Genomic DNA, 15,812 nt, shown 5'->3' with positions numbered 1-15,812 from the left:
CCAAAACCCAAACACACAAAATAAACTAAATCCAAAAAGACCCAAACTAACCCAAAAAAAGCTCTAAAAGACCCCAAAAACTCAGCCACCACCCCCCTCCCCTCCCCCGGAAAAAAAAAACCCACAAACACCTACAAACCAACCCTAAAAAAATCCAAACTGCAATACCTTTCTCACTTCATTTCTAAGACATTTTTTAGCTAATATTTCATAGACTAATTTCCCACTTAAATAGAAACTGCAGACACCTGGACATTCAGAGCCAAGTCATATGATAAACACCATCTCAAACATAATCTGCATTCACTATTAAATTAGTATATATTATTAATCATAAAAAAAATCATTAAATATTTTTAAAATCATTGTAAAATAGTAAAAAATATAAAATAATTTTTAATAGGGACATAATATTAACATGCACAACTTCAGCATCATTGTTAACTCAGATGCTGCTTTCTCAGCAACTCTCAAGTATAGGTGGCACAATAAATCTTTGCTGAACTCATTCACCACAGTTAGGTGACAGAAAGAGTGGGTGTCCAATAATTTCTGGTTACTAAAGTTCATTGAATGAGGGGAGGAAAGGCCACCATTTCAAGCTGTCCAAAGTCTGCAAATGTGTATTTAAATGCTGGTTCTGTGTTTTGAACTATTTGCTGCAGTGAACTGTGCTTACAGTGGTAAACTGCACCTTGGGAAACCAAAAATCTCTCTGTGATTAATAAAAAGTATTTTCTGTGGGAGCCAAGCAACTCTCTGCCCTAAATCAGACAAAATTCTCAGGGGGTTTTACTCTGTATGGAAAGACTGACTGAGCAAGGAGTGAGTATTTCAAAGTTTGTTTGATAACTCATCTTCTGAGCAACAGCCACCACTTAAATTAAAGAGTCTGATTGTTCAGGGAGTCCTGATTGTTTCACTGTGTTCTAATCCCAGCTCATGGGCTATAGAACTGAAAGAGTCTCCAGTGCTTAATTATAAGAAGAAACCTGTCTCTATAAAATAAGACTTATGTTTAAGGTCAACACTGGCTCCTAAAAGACATTAAGTTTTGAGGAAGAAATCAGGATATGAGGAAGTAGGAAATTAATAAGATGCTAAAAATTTAAATTACCTTAATTTTTCCTTTCAAACAACTAGAATTCTGTGGAGAGGCATCACCTGTTTCTTACCAGATTGTACCCTGTGGTACATATGAGGGTTGCTGAAAAAAGTATTTTCCAACACTTTTAGGAGCAATATTTCCTTAGACTATAACCTCTGTTAAATATTTATACATTAATCTTTATTTTTATGTAGGAAAATATCCTATATATGCATGTGTGCACATGCATGTCCCCATCATGTGGGTGATAAATAATAGAAGGTCCCTCTTTATGCTAAATTATGGATGAGATGTATAATATATGAATTAAAGTTAACTGCAGGAAAAATCATTCACACACAAGAAGCTGGGGGAAGAACTAAACCCTGTAAGAGAGAGGTGGCAAACAATTCACAGTTTAGTTCAGAAAAGCAGATCTGAAGATTCCATAATGATGCAGCTTTCTCTGCTCTGTTTTTGGAAACATTTTCCACCAAAGAAACAAATAAAATGAAATAAATAAATATGGACAAATTAAATGTCATGTGACTGAAATCTATTGAGAATTTGGCAGGTTCAAGGAAGAGCTGCAGAAATGATTCAAGAGACAAAAGCCCAACTTTAAAATGGTGGTGTAAGGAGACAAAGACCTTCAGTTATGAAAAAGGAGCAGATAAAGAGAAATAACAACTGCCTGAAAGATGAGAGAGAAGACCTTTAAATTATCAGGTCTGTTCATATCTTCATATCCTATCAGAAAGTGAAAACAGAATTGATTGAGCATAGGCAGAAGATGGAAAATTCAAGCAACGGGGTACTCAGAAAAAATACCACAGTTCATGCAGAAATTACAAAGTGGATACAGGAACTCTGGTAAATTCCAAGCAGAAAGGTGGAAGGACAAAACGTTTAAGAGGTTCTTTAGGGAAACCAAACAAAACAAACCAAAACAAAATTTAAAAAAAAAACAAACAAAACCCAAAAGAAACTACCAAAAAACCCCAGGACATTTGTCTTTCTTATGGGAATTTCCACACTTTCACTGAACAAGAATTGTGTCAACAGGTGCTGTCAGCCTGATACAGCATCACATGAACCAAACTCCAAATAAAATTAAGATTTAGAGGAATCGGGAAAATAAATGTATGTTAATTTTAGATCTAGCTCAGTCTTTCCCCTAATTTCTGAAATTCCTGGTTTCAGTCTGGATTAGGACCTAATCTATGTTAGAAAATTAGCACCGGTACTTATGATTTCATTCTTTCAGAATTACAAAAGCATAAATTATTTTCTTTTTTTTTTTTTTAACCTAAGTAATTTTCATGTTAATATAAATCTATATTTTGCTCATTTTTTCAGATTTCACTTCTTTTTTGTGAAGTGGCCACAGGTGTTTTTTCAAGAACATGTTCAAAACCACAATAATTAAAAAAAAAGTTTTATTTTGTACTTCATTCCCTTTCTCTAAAGCATCCTTGAGGTTTTCTCTGAATATTAGTTCCTGGCATTGGCCCCGAATGTGGGAAATTTTAATTTTGAAACGATGAAATCATTCCTTTATTTTTGGTCCGTGTTCTGGTGTCATAAATCTGAGAAGGAAAACATTCTGTAGTACTGCTTCTAGCTCAGAGTTAAAATTAGTCTGAAATTCAGCTTACTAATTATCTCACGTGTCTGACTGTACAGCGACCATTTTATAAAAAGTGAGATAGAATTCCATGAATTGGAAGGGATGGAGAAAGAGAGGACTATGGATGTTCTGATGGATGGTGGGACATCTTTGAGCTACCAGTGAGACACAGCTATGAAAGAACTTAAGAGGATTCTAAGATAAAACATGAAGTAGTACCACCACTGAATAAGATAAGAGCTCATCTAGGATATCATCTGTAAACCAAGCTGATTTTGTTCACACAGGACATCTCCAACAAGAACCAAAAATCACATATATAAGTGCTTACAGATTTTTAAAAGCTATTTTTTAGAGAGATATTTAAAAATTGGTTTGTTTCTTCTGCCAAAATAAATGAAGCAATAAATGTGTCAATAAAAATATTGCAGTGAATAACAAACTGTGTATGTTTGGGTGTATATGCCAGGGAGGGAGAGGAGAATTGTCCCATTTAAAGAGCATTACTGGAATGAGATTTAATGGCTTTGAGTTATCCATTAATAAAACTTAGTCTAGACAATTGGAGGAGATTAGAAGATTGGAAGATGGGGAATGTCCCAAACAGAGCATGGGGAAATCTCCTTTTCCCAAGATGGAGCCTGGGATGGAATTTGCCATGACTGTGTAACACAGTCTGGGAGTTTGGTATGCTTTGGACATTGAACTCAAGAAAAAAAAAAATTGTTAAGATTTCTTGGAACCTATCACATTTTGTTGATACTATGTTTAAGATCCAATCATTAATTGCAGAGTTTAGGAAATTTTTGTCCATCAGGGTCTTCTTTGGTGTATCTATTTTCTTATGAACTTCCCCTTGCTGCCAGACAGAAATCAGCAACACTGTAAGTGCAAATGCTTAGAAAAACCTAAAGTGCTTAATTGGCATCTGTTGTTTGCATGCTCAGGATTATGAAACCTCTCTTAATGTGGGAATAATAAAGAATTATGGTACCAACCAGACTGGCAAGGTCTAGGGGCTCTTTGACTTTTCTCTGTGCCACTTGGGAGTTTGTTTATGAGAGCTGTCCTGCCATGGAATTTGTAGATATCAGTTTTTCATCCCTCCCCTTCATTGTGCCATATCGTTTTGAGCAGCTTGTTTTGGTTGTACTTTCTTGGGTGTTGGTTTATTTCTTTTCCCAGTTTAGATTCTGAACAGCACAAGTTTCAAGATTAGTTGAGAAAAGCTTAGGGAGGGCTCTTAGTTTTGTGGGTTTTTTTGGAGAGTAAGAATAGATGTTCTGTGAACTCTTCTGAGTATATATTTATGTTCATGGAACTGAACTTGATGACCCAGGTCACTCTTTTCCTAAATTCTAATGGAAGCTGCAGTTATTTTTTGCTTTTATGTCCCCATTTCAACTGAGTTTCTGAAAGTTTCACAGCTGGGAGTAAAGCAAAAGATCAATTTTCTTTTTCTTGTGAGGTTTTTTCTCTTTGTTCTCCCCAGTTCTGTGCAAGGAATCACAAGGACAAAACCTTTTTGGAACTTGGTTGAGGAAGTTCACTTCCTTCCAGAAAAATGGAACGTCTAATTTGGCAGAGTTCTTGCATCTATTTGCGTAGGTTAACAGTGATGCACTCTGAAGATAGAAAATTAAACTATTTGGTACTTGAAAATAAGATCTTCACATGAAGATTGGAGTGTGAAGTCTGTTCACAAGGAGAATTATAAGAACCTCTGTTCCTGCCTTACATCATGCTTTGCAAAATCCAGGATTTGTCAATCCACAAAATAAAACTGTACACAGTGAAAACTACTGGGTTTTTTCCTTATTTACACCTTGAATACTGTGGCTACTTTTTGTCACAGTGTCACTGAAAAAAATAGCCACCACAATATTTCTGCTGGGCACTGTTCTTAGTATGGGTGTCCTGATTTTAGTTAGTAATGACTGATGCCACTGCATTGCTGGAAATGCAGGTGAACACCTGATGAAGCAGAAATGAATGAATCTCATCACCAAAATATCAGTGTGAACCTCAGGAAAATACAAATGCAACAAAACAGAGGTTTGTTATTCAAGTTTTCTTGGAGCTGCAGAGACATAAAGCATGTGTAAAACAACATCATATTTATCCAGACGAACCAATAACACCAAGAGCTGGCATAGGTTATTCTGAAGTTCCATAATTTATTCCCTGACAAGATTGGTTGGTTTTGTCTCACACCCCCAAAAAATACTCTCAATCATTTCCCTGAGAACTGAAATTTACAGTGGAGCCAGGGAATCTAGAGGAGGGCCTTCCTCTGGAAGAAAACACTCCTTCACTCTCAGAATCATCACAACAAATTTTCAAAATATGCAAAATGGATGACCATAAAAAAGACTTAAATGTTATAAGGTTCTGGACAGAATTAATGTGATGTCCCAGCAGTCCATCCTCTAAATAAACTGGGGACAATAATGACTCAGAGAGCTCAGTCTTGTCCTGCTGATTTTAAAGACAGAAAATGGGCACGATCACTCACAGGTGGGTGAATAACAGACCTCACTCAAAGACAATGCTCCAGTTTGCTGATCACTGAGAAAATCCTGAATATTAGAAATGAAAATGTTATTACCTGTTGTATATAACCCCAAAGCTCCTTTGTGCTGGGAGCCTGAGTACTGTTCCCAAAATCATTCCCTCCAGGTCATAAAGTACCTGCAAATATCTCTTATGTTGCTCCTGGCAACAGGAAACTTAAAAAAATTAAAACTAAGACTGTGAGAGCAAAGCAAGCTAAGAAATAGTCATAATGCATACAATTAATTGTTATCCTGTTGGGCATAACCACTTCTAAAATACTTGTTTGGAGTATTACAAGTCATCCTGAAGCAGAGGCATTCAGAAGGCATTAATATTTTAACTCCTCTTGACCTTGGATCTTCTGGAGAAGCCACTGACCTAGTTTGGTCTGTTTTTTCAGCTACTCCAGGAAGTTTTGCAACTGAATAGAAAAAGAGAAAAAGCTCTTTCCAGATCTCAGGAGAGAGAAGAGAGAGGGTGTGGATCCTTTTAAGGGCTGATGGACATCCACTGGCTGTATGACCCGCCCATACAGGACAAGAATATGAAAAATCTTGCAAACATTGTACCCACAAACAAGAGGCAGAAATTGGAGTCAATTCCTCAACACCCTTCTGTGGGAAACATTCCTTTGTTTGAGTCTTCCTTATTATAAATCATGAATTAGGATTTAGCAGGCAATTATAAACAGAATTGGATCCTAGAAGAACCCATAAGTAGCATTCAAATGTCAAATCAAAAATTACATTTATTCCTTGTCAGGATCAAGTTTATTCCTTCAATCTGACTTTTTGTTTCTCTTTCTTCTGTACACTGGGATTCTCTTGACTAAGTCTGTGATTCTGTGATTTCTTTTGAGTTGTTTTTTTTTCCTATGCTTTGCACTTATTGGGAAGAGGGAAAAGAATATTGGCATCTGCAAAGTGATTGCAGCCTGATCATTTGCTAAGCATTATTAAAAGCTCTCTGAAATCACTCCAGAGCTTTGCCCTTTACAAGCCATCAGCCATCAATTCAGACCATCAAATGTGATTACCAGCACTCCTCCTGAAGCTACTTCCAAGCCATTAGGCTGATCGAAAAGCTGTGTCTTTCTCTTCCTCCCAAGTGCGTGTAAATCCACCAGACCCATGCTCCTGGGTTTGTGTGGTGATTCATTACACTTCTGAAGAGCATTTGTGGTGTTAAAACTCCAAGACGAGTCAGAATTCATTAAATTTTCAGGTATTGTCTTTATTTAAGAGAACTTTTCAGAAACAGGCCCACGTGTTCCTCTCTCTTCTTGTGCCTCTATCCATGATGTATTTAAAGTGTTCTGCTGGTGTGTAAAGAGATTTAATGACAGTTGCTTGGAAAAATACTATTAGAAAATAATCAAACTTTTATACGAAAATTTTTTAATCATTCCACTTTTTTTTTATTTTCTACCAAAAGAAGTTTTTTACCAAACATCCTTTTTAAGGAGTATATTGTGGCTATTTTGCACTTCTCTCTGAGCAGCAGTGGATGAGATGACTCCTAGAGAACTTTTATCCACAGCCTTATGAAATATCCCATAAGAAAGTGGTAAAAGCTTTCTATTTGACACAGACTGATTTTTGGGAACTCAAGCTCAGCACAGGGACGGTTTTCTGCACAGAGTTATAACTAAACTGGTATTGCCTCTCCTTCCAGCCCAACCTTCACTCCAAAACACACAAAATCACAAAGACAAACATCTCACAGAGAAATAACGACAACTATTGAGCTGAAATACTCAGGACTGGCCACCAAACATAAATGTGGAAAGCTCAACAACCTGCACCTCCTTAATTTCATCCTGCCTAAAAATGGAGGAAACTGAGCATTTCATGAATATTCCAATAGAATTCAGCTCTCAGGCATGTTACCATCTCCTCCCAATTTTAAATTGAGCAAATGACCAACTTCTCATTTATTTGTGTGGGAAATGTCTTTCATGTGGTTTCTCATTCTATAATTGGAACATAATGTGTCCAGATTATTTGTCTTCACCTGACTGAGAAACCATAACAAATTCTCACAAAAGGAAGAGGTCCTCCAGCAACAAAAGCAGAAAAAAGTCATTATAAATGCAAGGCAGCAAGATAGACAGGTAACTAGAAGATGCACCATTCCCTGCAAATAATTTATAACAAATCATTTATTTATCCAATTTCACCTTTTTTTTTCTGCTCACAATGCATTAGCAAGATCCTGAAGTCCTAGAACTGACTTTTTACTTGAAATTATTCATGATTTTCCCCCTTTAAAGATAAAAAGGTTTGTCTTCTCCTTTCTTTTCAAATGCTTTTACAAGGCTTGAAAATTACGTACAGTTAAATAAAACAACTATTTTGGAACTTTAGAAAACTGAAAACTATCTAGATCTTAATTTTGTGGCACAATTATGTTTAATCGTCTTTTTTTTAAGGATACTTTTCTAAGCAGGATGCTTCAGTAATGCTATGTAAGTAGTTAAGATTTATTCCACTCTGATTTTAAGCAAATCAGATGTCCAAGTACCACATAGATCTGGGTCAGTCACATTACTCCTTGACCTATGACTACAGCTCCTGGTGAAAAGTCTCTCTCTGTTGAAAGTTGAAGCCCTGAGAATTTTTTTTTCCCCTGTTACCGACAACTTTTGCATCTGATATGCCCAGGGGCTTGTCTTTTTTACTAAATTCCTTTCCTAACGAGAATGGTCATTTTCTTCTGCATGGAAACTTTCCCTTGCACAGTGGAATGGCTCTGAGGAACCCAATACGGGGAGCACAGATGTTTTCCTAAAAGGTGCATTTCAAACACGCAGGGATTGTTTAGGGAATCGTTTGGAAGGACTGTGGACATTTGGAATATCCCAGGGAGGAGCCCCCAGAGCCCCTCTGGGCTCTGCTCAGGGCTGGGCACTGCCCAGGGCAGAAGTTGTGCCTCCTGGGAGGGGAATTGCTGGGCTCAGGCCCTGCCCGTGGCTCTGGGGCCATTGCTGGGCCTGGAGCAGAGCCTGGGCCTGCTCTGACCTCTGCACCAGGGACAGACACAGGGACAGCCAGGGACAGACACAGGGACAGCCACAGGGACAGCCACAGGGACGGACACAGGGACGGACACAGGGACAGACACAGGGACAGCCACAGGGCCAGGCAGGGCTGAGGCCCCTCTCCCTGGGGCTCCTCTCCAGGCTGAGCAGCCCCAGCTCCCTCAGCCTTTCCTGGGCACGGAGCTGCTCCAGGCCCTTGCTCAGCTCCAGGAGCTCCTGTCCCTGCTGTGCTGAGGAGCCAGAGCTGGGCACAGCACCCAGAGGTGTCCCCAGGGCTGGGCACAGGGGCAGGATCACCCCTGACCTGCTGGCAATGCCCGTCCCGATGCACCCAGTTCCTGTTGGTAGCCTTGTTAGTGTCAGAGCCAAGTGACATTCCTGTAATTACAACACCTGAGTTAGGTGTTGACATAAAGCAACACATGGATACAGATCTCCAAATTTAGTATTTGAGAACTCACTTATTTTAACCCAACCCTTCGTGTGAACAGCTGTCACAGCTGGACCATGTCGTGGAGCACAAAACAGGCAACACAGAGCCTGAAACAAAAAGGCTCCCCTGCTCTGAAGATTCTCCTGAAAACTGTGTCATAAAAACTACAAGGGCCGAGGACCTTTAGCAAAAGCTTAATCAGCAGTTTCTTTTATGAAGTAGTGTTAAAATCTGTTGCAATATTAATGATTTTAGCTCCTCAACAATAGGATACCTTTAATCCTGCCTGTGGCATAAAATACTGCTTTTAACATTTTGACTTGCTGTCAGTATTAGAATACATATTAAATGACAGAAAATTCATTATGTGTTGCAATATAAATTAAGGGCAAAACCCAGACAGATCAGCCACCTTGTTCACTCAGATAACAGACAGCATATTTAGAACTATTTCTCCTATGATTTTACATTTTTAAGCTACACTTAGTGCTTTCCTTTTTCTACTACATTTACTAAGCCACGTATATTTTACAAAGTAATTATTTGCCAAACTTAATGCCTTTTCCTCAGAAATGCTGCTCATAAAGGCAAGGTGCATAAATCACATATTAAATTGACATATGCCAGCAAAGGGAAAGAGAAGAGGAAAGCCAGCAAGTCTCCTAAATTTTTACAGCCCTCCATAATTTTTCACTTATTTTTTACCAAGATAGTGTACATTAAAAAAAAAAACAAAAAAAAAAAAAAACAAAAAAAAATTTCTACAACACTTAAAACACCCAAGGATCACAGTTTTTTAGAACTGGTACCCAAAAATTACTTATTTTTGTGTCACAGAAGGACTGTCAGGTTGAACAACTGTTTTAAGGATTGTATCCTGAAAAGAAGCATTAAAGGCATGTAGTGTGAATTGCTTTTACCTCCTTCTATCCAAAAGTATTTTCATATTCAAAGTCAAACAGGGCTGAAAATCTCAGAAAAAAAAAAATCCACAGTCTTAGCATTGCAAAAAATTAAGCAGGAATACATAAGAAATGGGGTGGTATGTGAATTTCAGAAGCCTAATCTTTTAATTAGAGAAGGTTCAATTTTTGATACAAATATTTCTGAAGTCATCACACTGGTGGGAAAACTGAAGCATTAACATGGTAGAATTAGACAATCCATTTACTTGTTGGGACTGAAAATAAATGATTGATTTATTGATTACTACATTTTGCAAAAGGATCGAGGTACTATTTATACTGTTTTACCTATTCCTATGCTGTATTTTCATCCATAAAAGAATTTATGAGCAATTGAAAGAATTTGCTATTTCAGTGCCTAACAGCTGGAACGGTCTTCCTGCTTTAAAATCAAAGTTTTAAAACCAAATGCTGTAGTATTTCGCTTACAGTGGTCCTAAACTTCAAACACACCCTTACAAGTTGCATGTTTCATATTTTATGAATATTCTGATTTCAGAGTTGGTTTCAGAGCTGGATTGAAACACAAACCAACTAAATGACTTCAGGACTGAAAGTCCACATGCACTTAAAAGTATTACCTATAGTTTAAGACATCAGGACTTCCACTGCCTTTGAACTTGCAGTTGTGCAATTTTACTGAGCCTGGAGTTGAGGTTTTGCTGAGTGGTGAAGGATTTTAAATTAGACTCAGCACATGTGAACACAGCAGGTTGTTGGCTTGTGTACAAGAACTCAATTGTGAGATGCCCCAAGCGCAGGAAAAGCAAGGTCTGGATTATTTAGAGTGATGCAAAGGCTTGGGCAGAAAGGAACCTTAGAGATTATCCAGTTCCAACCCCCTGCCATGGCAGGGACACCTTCCACTGTGCCAGGCTGCTCCAGCCCCAGTGTCCAGCCTGGCCTTGGGCACTGCCAGGGATCCAGGGGCAGCCACAGCTGCTCTGGCAATTCCATCCCAGCCCTGCCCACCCTGCCAGGGAACAATTCCTCATTCCCAAGATCCCATCCAGCCCTGCCCTCTGGCACTGGCAGCCATTCCCTGGGTGCTGTCCCTGCATGCCCTGGGAATTGTCTCTCTCCAGCTTTCCTGGGGCTCCTGCAGGCCCTGCAAGGCCACCCTGAGCTCAGCCCAAAGCTTCTCCTGTGCAGGTGAACAATGCCAGCTGTGCCAGCCTTTGCTGCCAGCAGAGCTGCTCCATCCCTCTGCTCATCCTGGAGCCTCCTCTGGGCTCTCTGCAGCAGCTCCAGCTCCTCCTGTGCTGGGACAGGGCTGGGGCAGCTCTCAGGTGGGCTCTCACCTGAGCAGGGCACAGGGAGTCACCTCCCTTCACTCCAGTTTAGACAAATATATATATTTTCATTGACACCTGTGTACATTTGGGTTTTTTGCATTAGTTAATCTCCCCTTTTCTCCAGTGACAAGGAGTATTTTGTGATTCACTTATTTAAAGCTGAATCTTTCACTGTGCTCTAAGATACAGCCAAAGAGGGTTCCTCTATTGGGCTATTTACACTGAGTGTCTAAAGCTGCAGAGCTTCTTTCTCACTCAACACATTTATTTACAATTCCAGGTTCATTTCCATGATGAAAGCAGGTCCTCTCAGCATGTACAAGCCTGCATGAAGCTGCATCTACCCTAATGCAGCACTGCACTTGACAATCCCTGCAACCTCCTTCATAATTCCAGCTGACATAACCAGTGTCCCTAGGTTGATGTATTTCTGATTAATGAGACATTAGTTCTGTATCAGGTAGCAATTTTGGAATAGTCTATTTCCAATGAGTTATGAATATGACTTGATTATTACCATTTGACCTACTCTTGTGTTGAGATGATTTGTGGCTGCGTTTTCCCAGAGGACCCACCAAATGTCATTGCCTTGAAAAACCACCAGTTATGTTCTAGTAATTAAGTGGAGATTAAAAAAATTGCATGGTAACCCTGGAATCCGTGTTTGGTATTCAGCAATCTGGAATATTTGTACACTTTCTTACAAGAGAATTTCCTTAATGTGAATGAAAATGAGCCACATAAAAATTCTGCACGTGTTGACCTAATACAAAATACAGCTGCTTTTGCCTCCCAGACAAGGAGTTCTCTGCCTTACTCAATTTACACATGGCAGTTAAAAAATAAAGCAATCAGCAGGCACAGTCAACATGGGCTCACAAAGTCTATTCTATTCTCAGTCTAGGAAAAGACCTAATCCCAATGTAAATTTAAAAAAAAAAGCAAAACACCAAAAAAAAAAACCCCAAATAAACAAAAAAAAAAAAAAACCACAAAAAAAACCCCCAAAAACAAAAACAAAACCCCCCCAAACAAAATAATCAACCAACAAACAAACAACGTCACTCTTTAACCTTTACATGGGAATCAGACACAGAAAATTTACTATCCTGAGACCAACTATACATTTTCCAACTGTCCCAAACTATGACTTGGCTAAAAGGTCTCTGACAAAAGTTGAAATAAGCAACAATAGATTTATCTGCACCCTGGGAAGGAATTGTTCTGGCATCTCCCAGTTCTTGGTAGCTGGCACATAAACTAATTGCCACAATTTTCATGACTTGCTCTGCTTTTTCTGATGATGAGGGGAATGAATTTGTTATCCTTTGTTTATTATACAGTAACAAAACTAATATTATTTCCCCTTAAGGAGTTATTCAGAGTTATATAGGCTTGAAAAACCCAGAAGTCTTGAATTATGCGGTCAATTAATGAGATGACCAAGAAATAATACCAATAGCAATCTTGAATTTTTTTATATGACAAGGTGAAAAATCATACTTGCACATACATTGTCATTGTTTCATCTGTTACAGAGAAGTCATTCTCCTTTTTAAAATGATGACAGAAATGAAGGACACCTTGATTTAAAATTCTCTTTGCCCTGTGACTTGCTGAGCCACTTGTCACACTATTTTTCAGAGTAATCTTTTATCAAAAGAGTGTGAGAGCTTGAGTGCAAACTTGGATGCTACTAACTTCCCTTTCCAGCCAGTTTGATTATTTCACAACAAAAGACCATCCTTCAATTCACTGCTCCATTTATTCTCAAGCAGAAGGCCATCAAATCAAAAGCTGGCACCCCAACTTCAAGAAAAATCAAGCACATCTGCAAGCTAGAAAGAAACAATTTCATCAGGCACCACCAGGCAGAGCAGGAGAACCATAAAGCAAATTTAAATTCAAACATCTTCTGGGGCGAAGCACATTTTATTGAATTTGTTTGTGACAAAGGTGTCCTGATCACAGAATGGAATCTCAGGATCCCTGAGGCTGGAAAAGATGTCCAGGACCATGGAGTCCCAGCAGGGCCCACCTTGTCCCCAGCCCAGAGCACTCAGTGCCACCTGCAGGGGACACCTGCAGGGATGGGCACTGCCAAGCTCCCTGGGCAGCCCCTGCCAAGGCCTGAGCACCCTTTCCATGGGCAAATTCCTGCTGCTGGCCCAGCTGAGCCTGCCCTGGCCCAGCCTGAGGCCGTTCCCTCTGCTCCTGTCCCTGTTCCCTGGAGCAGAGCCCGACCCCCCCGGCTGTCCCCTCCTGCCAGGGACTTGTGCAGAGCCACAAGGGCCCCTGAGCCTCCTTTGCTCCAGGCTGAGCCCTCTTAGCTCTCTCAGCCATTCTTCACATTTCTGACTCTCTAGTAAGAGACTGGAGCTTTGCAATGCCCTGAAGATCACCATCTCCACTGTACAGGACTTCCCAGACTGAGACAGCTCTGTGTGTTTTTCTGAGCTGTGGAGGAAAATAATACTCCCAAAACCAGCCTGCAGGTCAGTGGCAGAGAATGCTTTGCATCCTCTGAATTTCCAGTCTAATTTCCTCCTCCCTAGATGATTTTCTGTAATTATTTCTCTGCACTCGTGCAAAGTCTCATTAAACCTGAAATATCAAGCAGCGCAATAAGAAGATAACTGCAGCCCTGTGCTCTCCAAAGGATGCAGTTAGCCTAACCTGAAGTTAGGCTACTTTCCACAAACAAATAGATATTTTTTCTCTCTGTTTTTGGTTTATTTTTATGGTTTTTGTAGCAAGGGTTGTGCAGTTCCACACACATTTAACAGCTTGCTTCAAATGCTCTGAAGGTCTCGAATTCTTTACATCTATTAAAATAAGGAAACCAGATGCAGCTTTGTTCCCTTTACATAAACTATCCCTGAATGAAACAAAACACCAATGTCTTGGGATAGGGAGTGTGCCCCAGGGGCAGCCAGGAGCATCACCAAAAGTCCAGAAAGAGGGAAAGTGATAAGCTCGGGCATGAGACAAGGCAATGAGTAAGGAGCGCTGTCATTTAATAAGGTCTGTTCCCAGTAATTACAGCGACACAATTTGATCAGCAAGAACTAAGTATCTTCATCTGAAAGGGATCAGATGAAATTAGTGCTGATGTAATAAGTACCATTTGTCACTATTAGGGGGAGAGGTGTTGACAGGTCCCTGCCGTTGCCGTGGCAACCTGGCAGCGCCGTTCCTGCTCCGACTCCAGTGAGTGGCACAAGTCTGGGAGGCAGAAGATGCTCCCCTGGGATAACCCAGTTAGCCCCTTCCCCAGCTGGCTCAGGCAGGATCCCCTAATGCTAATGATGCTGGGGTTCCTAGGGCTCAGATTCCTCAGCCTCAAGCCTGCCTGTGAGGAACCACTGAGGGAGCTGGGGGTGCTCCCCTGGAGAAAAGGAGACTCAGGGGTGCCCTCCTCACCCTGCACAGCTCCTGAAAGGTGCCTGTGCTCAGCTGGGGCTGGGCTCTGTCTGCAGCAGCACTGACACAGCCAGAGCTCACAGCCTGCGCTGCACCCAGGGAATACAGGCTGGAGATCAGGAAAAAGTTTTTTCCAGAAAGGCTGATAAAGTTCTGGAATGGCTGCCCGGGGAGGTGGTGCAGTCCCCATCCCTGGGGGTGTTTAACAGAGCCTGGATGTGGCACTGGGGGCCAGGGTTTAGTTGAGGTGCTAGGGCTGAGTTGGACTTGATGATCTTTAAGGTCTCTTCCAACCTGGTCATTCTGTGAATGCTGAGAATTCTGCCTCAGTTTCCCTGCTAACACCAACCCCAGAGCATCCTTGGGGACGTTCTCCCTGGATCATTCCACCTTGCTGCCAGTCTCTTGCAGCCAGCTCTCACACAGACCCCTGGCAGGAGGAAAATTCCTGCATTTTTTGGTTATTTTGACAGCATCCCCACACACCTGCTGGGTGATTTTCTCCCACACAGCCTTAATGCAAGATTTAGAAACACTGAAGTCTTTGTGTTGGCCAAACTCGAGCTGAAAGGTGTCCTTTCCACCAGGCATCCCCATAAAGGAAATTTTCATTGCAGGCAGAAGCTGAGCTTTCTCTGACACTGGAAGTCCAGCAGTGAGGTTATTCACAGGCAGATTACGTATTGTTACAATATTTTGCACTGATGCATTCCATGATGTGAAATAAAAAGGGAATATTTGCTGCCAGCAGGTAAAAGTCTAAGAGTGAAATACCACATGAAAGGAAAAAAAAGAGAGATTCTCATGATCAGATACTCATAATCAATGCACATAGCCAAAACACAATCTTAATTACTATCAGTGGGTGGAAGTTTCCTGAATGTTAAATTACCTGCAGCAATTATCAACTACTGAGTAACCTGTTTACAGCTTCCTGAAATTATCATCACATAATTTGGCAATCTGCCATATTTTATTTCATTAACAATTTAATGTACCGTAACATAATAGCCATAATAAAGCTGTCAAGATCCACTCACTGCTATTTACTTTGATATCATCTGTTTATTAGCTCTCAAACCCAAAAGCCAAACAGAAAGGAAAACCGAAAACTCACAGGTCACACGACAAAAGGAGAATACGAAGGGCTCTCTCGTTCTGCTGTACAGCCCCAGCATCCATCTCTACCACATTTCTTTCACAGTCAAAACCATGCACAGAGAATACCTAATATTCTGGTTTTGAAGACCTTAACTGCTTGATAAAGTCTGATGCACATAGATGGGACAAAACATAATTTGCCAGAGCCCAGCAATAATTATCAGTATTTTACACTGTAGCATTAGCAACACCAATAAAATCATCATGATTTCAAGTTGTCAT

The 15,812-nt window shown here is 40.3% G+C and overlaps 1 protein-coding gene across 4 annotated transcripts in view; it reads right to left on the bottom strand.

Annotated features, from left to right (window-relative positions):
- The window catches only part of DSCAM (DS cell adhesion molecule), a 465,664-nt gene that overhangs the window by 220,920 nt on the left and 228,932 nt on the right, over positions 1–15,812 (bottom strand). The gene's annotated exons all lie outside the window — the stretch shown is intronic.

The sequence above is a fragment of the Passer domesticus genome, chromosome 2 (assembly GCF_036417665.1).
Source record: "Passer domesticus isolate bPasDom1 chromosome 2, bPasDom1.hap1, whole genome shotgun sequence".
Classification (NCBI taxonomy): Eukaryota; Metazoa; Chordata; class Aves; order Passeriformes; family Passeridae; genus Passer; species Passer domesticus.
The sequence above is the reverse complement of the archived record's forward strand: the minus strand, read 5'-3'. Positions and strand labels throughout refer to the sequence as shown.